At 43.6% G+C, this 7,406-nt stretch overlaps 1 non-coding gene across 1 annotated transcript; it reads left to right on the top strand.

Annotated features, from left to right (window-relative positions):
• The first annotated feature begins 223 nt into the window (after positions 1-223).
• Trnas-cga (transfer RNA serine (anticodon CGA)) lies at positions 224-298 on the top strand. Its single transcript has one exon. It is a non-coding gene; the product is annotated as a tRNA-Ser (tRNA).
• The last annotated feature ends 7,108 nt before the right edge of the window (positions 299-7,406 follow it).

The following is a 7,406-nucleotide window of genomic DNA, read 5'->3' as shown; positions in this document are numbered from 1 at the left end:
GTTTTAATCTGCCAGGAAGTTTGATATCAGCTCACACTCCGCTGCAGAGTGAAAATCTCATTCTGGAAACATCCCCCAGGCTGTGGCTAAGCCATGTCTCCGCAGTATCCTTTCTTTCAGGAGTGCTAATTCTGCAAGGTTCGCAGAAGAGCTTCTGTAAAGTTTGGAAGGTAGGAGACGGATACTGGCAGAAGTAAAGCTGTGAGTACCGGACCTGAGTCGTGTTTCGGTAGCTCAGTTGGTAGAGCATTTGCCCGCGAAAGGCAAAGGTCCCGAGTTCGAGTCTCGGTCGGGCACACAGTTTTAATCTGCCAGGAAGTTTCATATCAGCGCACACTCCGCTGCAGAGTGAAAATCTCATTCTGGAAACATCGCTTTGGTTCACTCCGAGACGCCTGGACACTTCCCTTGTTGAGAGCCCTTTCTGGCACAAAGTAACAATGCGGACGCTATCGAACCGCAGTATTGACCGTCTAGGCATGGTTGAACTACAGACAATACGAGCCGTGTACCTCCTTCGTGGTGGAATGACTGGAACTGATCGGCTGTCGAACTCCTCCGTCTAATAGGCGCTGCTCATGCATGGTGGTTTGCATCTTTGGGCGGGTTTAGTGACGTGTCTTAACAGTGAAAGGAACTGTGTCTGTGATACAATATCCACAGTCAACGTTTATCTTCAGAAGTTTTACACTAATAGGTAGTACTTGCATTTAAACAGCATGGTTAGCACCACCTTAAACATTCAACCACTAAATAATGAGCAGCTCACCAGCCTCACTTATATATATCTGCTGGTCCTTTATCAAACAGTAAAAAACCAAGATGGAATGCCTAAGGCCCGTTTGACTTAACCTGCCATGGCACTTTCTGAAACAAACTCACACTGCACGCAACAATCAGTAACCATTAATAGATATAACTAAGCACACAGTTACACATGTTTTATCAAACACACACCAGGCGACGCTCCGACAAGCTCTTCTTCGCAACGGTCACTGCGTGTTGTACACAAAAGTCACCACGCATTGTGCCAGAACCCAACTTCGCCGCTGTCTCTGGCCGTAGCATCCCACTCGTAACACGCGCAACGAGCATGCGCATCAAGTAAGGGCCAATCTCTCGACCCCGTAGTATCTCGTGACCGACGGACCAGACAGTCCCCCGCTGCCACTTCGCTGCAGACTTAAGTAGCCGGAACCGCAATGAGCAATTGACTCGCGGCCACCTAAAGGAAAATCTAACGCAAAGGTGACACTGGCGGGACGGAAGCACTGGTGCCAGACGCTCGACGTATCAAATGAAAAATAGCATTATTAAGACAATAATAATTGGCAATAATACTAACAATAGTAATAACTGATATTTTTTAGTTCAGCACTTTTGAAGGCTTGGTTGGCAACAGAAGTGGAAGGGATATTGAAAGAGGATGAGATTGAAATTAAAGTGACATTTGCTTCTAGGAAAGAAGAGAATTTAAGTAGAGAACTTTGAAGATATGGAACATCACCTACCTATTTTTAGTATTAGAACCCTCCTACGGGACTGCTACGGTCGCAGGTTCGAATCCTGCCTCGGGCATGGATGTGTGTGATGTCCTTAGGTTAGTTAGGTTTAAGTAGTTCTAAGTTCTAGAGGACTGATGACCTCAGATGGTAAGTCCCATAGTGCTCAGAGCCATTTGAACCATTTTTTTAACCTTCCTATCGACTGGAAAAGTTGGAATTAAATTTTTCTAGAGACATATGAGTCTCATCGTGGATAAGGATAGAAGCTGAAGCAATGTGCCATGGTCGGGACTTGAAGCCAAGTCTTTTGCTTATTAGGCGGACGTGCTAAATATTACACCACAGCAGCATTGTGGCTGCCACAGTTATACGGAATACCCTACTCCAATGCCCTCCCTAACACAAACTTCAGTTACACCTCCAGATCATTGTCTCCTTCTTAAATCATCAGTATTGCCGACGCTCTCCGACACTAGACTACATAGCACCAAGCTTTCTTCGTATTGGGAATGTCTTATCTGTACCTCAGTCATATCTATTAATCTGATGGAATTAAATTTTCCTGGCGACATGAGAGTCTCAGCTTCAATTCATTGCTTCGCCTTCTATCCTTATCGATGATAAATCTGAGACTCGCATGTCTCCGAGAAAATGTAATTCTATCTTTCAAATTAAACACCCATGCATGAGATACAGGCAAGATTTTCTCATCGGTACAGAGCTGAGGTGCTGCCCCAATGTCGCAGAGCCCCGGCAATACTGACGATTGAAGAAGGGAAAAACTGGCTGAAGATGTGAACTCAAGAGTGTGAGGGAGGGCATTTGACAAGGGTAGCCACCATGCTACTGTGGTATAACGGTTAGCACATCTGCCTAATAACCAGGAGATCTGGTGTAAGTGCCGGCAGTAGAACAAATTACAATTAATTGCTTCAGGCTCTATGCTCATCGAAGACTGAGCAACACATTATGATACGCATTAGTTTTCAGACACCAAGGGAAATTCAGTATAATAACGATAATAACTCGGAAAGTTTTGTTGACATAAGTTATTCTAACCAAAAGTGCGGAAGACATTACAAAAACATCAAAAGACGGTTGAAGGGAACACATTTATATTCGGGATAAGATTTTTTTTCAAATACATGGGCCTCGTACAGATCAAGCGAAACCAACAATGAACGTGATGACCGGACAACAATTTACAGTGGCGGTCAATGGTTGTGACTATGCGATCCAGGAAGTGAAACGCACGTATCCGCACGGTTTCTGTCAAAGGGTAAATCGATAACATTGTGCAACCCATGAGGTACTTTTCGGAAGTGCAAACTTCCTCTTCGAAGAAAATATAGTTACTCTGCACTGAAAAACTTTTATTGTTGTTGTTTACAATGTGAAGACTGCTCTGAAGCAATTCTCCAGATGATTCTATGTTGTGCAAGAGTCTGTCTCTCTGGATGACTGCTGCAACTTAACGTCCTTTTGAACCTGCCTACTGTATTGAAGTCTAGGATCTCCTCTGTATTTTTTTTATGTCTCACACTTTATTCCATTACGAAATTAATTGCCATTTTAGGCCTCCGGAAGTGTTCTATAATATATGTCTTCTTTTTGGTGAATTGAGGCTGAGTACCACTGAGTACCACTATTGAAATGTAGTAGGTTAAGTCCAAATACGAGGCACTACTGTCTCTCCTCTCTCTCATTATCAAACAGTACAGAAAAGACACATATTACAGTGACTTACAATTATACACTGTTGAGATAAAGTATGATGTTCATTGTCCATCATGTAATCGTTTGCCGCCTGGTGAAAATTCGGGCACGTGACGTTGTAAGGAAAGTATCTAAGCGGAAATAGTGGAATAACGAATCGTTCTAACGACCTTACGAACAGTGAATAGGGAAATCCACTGACATAAATGACTTTGACGAAGGTCAAGTTCATATAGTCTGACATCTAGGACGAATGTCTCGGAAACAGAGGAAGAGCAGGCTAGCTAGCGTTTTTCGTGCTAGAGTCGTGGGCATCAATGGAAAGTTGTAGAAGGTTGGTGAAACCACGAGTGGGCATAAAGGTGTTGGCGGTTGTGATGGTGCCCTTACATCGGTTGTCAGTCAATATCGTTGAGCCTCATCGATGGTAGTGGTGTCGACTCAGCTGTCAACGAGGTGCCATTTTGTCTAAGTGGGCAAAGGTCTTAAAGCATGCCAGTGGCAAGCATGACGGAATGGGAAATTGCATAGACAGCTGACATGAAATGTTGTGTTACTAGCGCCTCCTGTCGGTATACCGTTCGCTTGGTGCAAGTCGTCTCAGTTCACGCCACTTCGGCAACTTGTGTGGCGATGGGGTTGAGACAATACAACACCTAGTCCTAGAGCGGAGAAAATCTCCGACCATGCCGGGAATCGAACCCGGGCTCCTTGCATGGTTTTCTACCACGCCGACCACTCACCTTTCGAGAGGACATAGCCAGCTGACAGGGGCAATCACTGTCCGGACAAGAGGAAATTTCCATATTGTTAACATGATTTGGAAATTGTTGCAGAAGCCTGGCGCAAGATATTGAGGCACCTTCACTGTGAAACACCGGCGAATCTAGCAGATGATCAATAGCCTCGGAGAGTCGACAGTCGTGTGAGAATGACGTCACTGCGAAATAGTCCCCACCGCAGACAATGATTAAAAAAAAGTAAATGTTAAAGAACAGTTCTGTTATCTTCGTATCTGTACGTGCAGTGCAATGATTTGTAACGGGCCAAGCATGATAGTTTGTGATTTTCTAAATATAATGATTGAATGTAAAAATAGTTAATGATTTTGAGTAGCGCCTAGCTGCACATATTATGGAAAATTACAGTGAGGTGACATTTGATTGCTACTGGAACTGATTGTTATAGCTTTGCTCTGGAACGTTTACTCTGCTCAACGACAGTGTTAGTATAGCCTAATTTGTACAACTGGATTGATTAAAGCTAGTGTTGAATAGAAAATTGACGATATATATGTTTTTCAAATGGCACTTTATTTATTCTCTGTGAGTGAGTTGCTCTTAAGAAACTGCGGTTTTATTCAGCATTCGCAATATTCAATTTCTCCCTCGACAATTTCTGTGTAGTCAGACACATTAATTCAGAGCTGGACTACTATCGTGAGATAGTAAAACATACAGAGATAGTTATACAGGCCCCGCATTTGTGTGATATCTCCTTAATCCGACAACTCGTACCATGTGCGGCTAGGTTTCTACGGGCCAATTGGTGGTGTGCATACTAAGTGCCAGAGGAATATAAGTAAACCGCCATAACATCCGCGCCTCCTCTCGGTACATAGAGCTTGGAGAATTGCCTACTCCTTAAGGCCCAATCTGTGGCACATCTGAAGACAGAGTTCAAAGCTGATGGAGGCACAAGAGCTTTCGAGCACACAGGTCAGGGCAGATCGTTTAAGATTAGGCTTCGCAACAGACGAATTTACACGTGCGCATGCTGACACAAAGACGATTATAGTGGGCACAAGATCATTGAGAGTAGACCAAACGGCAGCCTGTTGGACGAATCTAGTTTCTCGTAAAAACAGGTCGATGGTCACGAACGGATATCTCTTATCCAGCCGAATGACGGGTGGAAACTTACACAAACCCACCCGACGGCTTAGTGTCAGCAGATTACGTGAACATTATTGGGAACCAACTGGATTCCTTTCTGTTTGTTGGTTTACCCGACGCCTACGATGTCTTCCATAATGACCCCTCGATTGTGTCCCAGAAACGTTCGAAGGGATTCCTGTCGAGCGATCTGGGTGGCCAAATCAAATGGTTCAAATGGCTCTAAGCTCTATCGGACTTAACATATGAGGTCATCAGTCCCCTAGACTTAGAACTACTTAAACCTGACTGACCTAAGGACATAGCACACACCCATGCCTGAGGCAGGATTCGAACCTGAGACCGTAGCTGCTGCGCGGATCCATACTGAAGAGCCCACCGGCCGGCGTTGCCAAATCATTTGTTCGAATTGTCCAGAATATTATTTTAACCAATCGCGTGTAGTCGTCATCTAAACAAATTCCTCGTAGTTTCGGAACATGAAGTCCATGAATGGTTTAAAATGGTCTCCAAGTTGCCAAATATATGCATGTCAAATGAATTTTAGGTTCAGTTGGATCAGAGAACACAGTCTTTCCATGTAAACACAGCCCACACAGTTACGGAGCTACCACCAGCATGCACAGTGCTTTGCTAACAACTTCGTTCAATGGATTTATGGGGTCTGTGCCATGCTTGAGCGCTACAATCAGCTTTCACCACCTGAAAGCGTGACATCTGACCAGGCCGAGTTTTTGCACTAGTATAGGGTCCAACAGGTACGGTAACGAGCCAAGGAGAGAAGCTGCCATCGATGTCGTTGTGTTAGCTGAGGAACTCGCGTCAATCGTCTGCTGCCACAGCCCATTAACGCCAAATTTCGCCGCACTATCCTGACGGATACTGCGTCGTAAGTTCCTGTTAGCACCACCAACAACGCCACTGTTCTCGGTTGTTACCTGATGGCCGTCGACCACTGCGTTGTCCATGGAGAGAGCTAATGATTGAAATTTGGTGGACACACTCCTGACACTGTGGATCGCTGAATCCTCTAACGATTTCCGAAATGACATATCCTGTGCGCGTAGCCCCAACGACCAGTCCGCGGTGAAAGTCTGCCATTGGCCTTAATCACGTCGGGAACCGTTTCACATTAGTCAGCCAAGTACAAGTGACAACTCCACCAACTCACTTCCCCTTTATACTTTGTGTAAGCGATAACACGGCCATATGTATATGTGAATATCGCTGTCTGATGCCTTTTCACCTCAGTGTATTCTGTTTCACATATATGTGAATATCGCTATCTAATGCCCTTTCCACCACAGTGTATTCTGTTCGATGTACAGCCACCTTCGAGGTCATTTTGTCTCACCTGTAGATATAATTTTTGGTGTCGCTTCTCTGCAACTCGTGGAAGAGGTCTGTTGCCTTTTTAATTCATATTTATTAGCTTCTCTGCCTACTTTAATCATAAGTATAAAGTACTGAAGCAGAAAAATAATTAAGGTATTCCAACGTATATTTTAGATCCGCCGGTTATATTTGCAAATCACTTTGCTTCTGCTCAACTTTACAACTGCCAGCAGAACATTTCTGTCATTTCTGTCATTTCAAGACAAATGAAAATGAGACTATAACAGAGATAAAATTGGTCAATTGATCGCTTATTCGATGGTTAAGGATACCTAAGGTGGAAAAGTAAGAAAGTAACATTACAAAAATACACCGAACTAAACAGATTTATGTAGTAACAGAGGGGGTGTGATACACATAAAAATAAAATGTACAAAAACAACTGGAAGGAAACTGACTTTCACAAGAATAAATTAATCACAACTGGAAGTTCTGTGAATATTCCGTACATGGTCCGCACCTGTTCCGTTATGACTTTTTTGTTTTTGCTTTTCACAAACTTTTCAGACATCGTTACACTTGTTAGCTTTCTATTCTTTGTTTAGTACTTCAATGAGCAGCAACTGCAAACACTTCCACCGTATGTAGCGATCAAAGACCCATTTTGTATCTTATCTGCTTCCGGAATAGCTTAGATCCCGACAGGACTGCCCACAGGCTACGTCTTGGCCAGTTCTCTCTTTAAATTGTTGATTTCTACGTTGTACGTGTCAAGAATGCATTTGCATTTAATCCCTCTATTCAGGATGGTGCTACAACGAAGATTTCAGTATTCATCCACTGTGTTTGTCTTAAATTTCCTCCATATATTTGGCGCATTTAATTAAGAAGCAACCATTTAGTTCTCAGAATCAAACAGGACAGCCACACACTGAGCTGCAAAAATCTCCAAGAA

The sequence above is a fragment of the Schistocerca gregaria genome, chromosome 1, assembly GCF_023897955.1.
Source record: "Schistocerca gregaria isolate iqSchGreg1 chromosome 1, iqSchGreg1.2, whole genome shotgun sequence".
Classification (NCBI taxonomy): Eukaryota; Metazoa; Arthropoda; class Insecta; order Orthoptera; family Acrididae; genus Schistocerca; species Schistocerca gregaria.
Note: the sequence above shows the minus strand (reverse complement) of the source record. Positions and strands in the feature narration are given on the sequence as shown.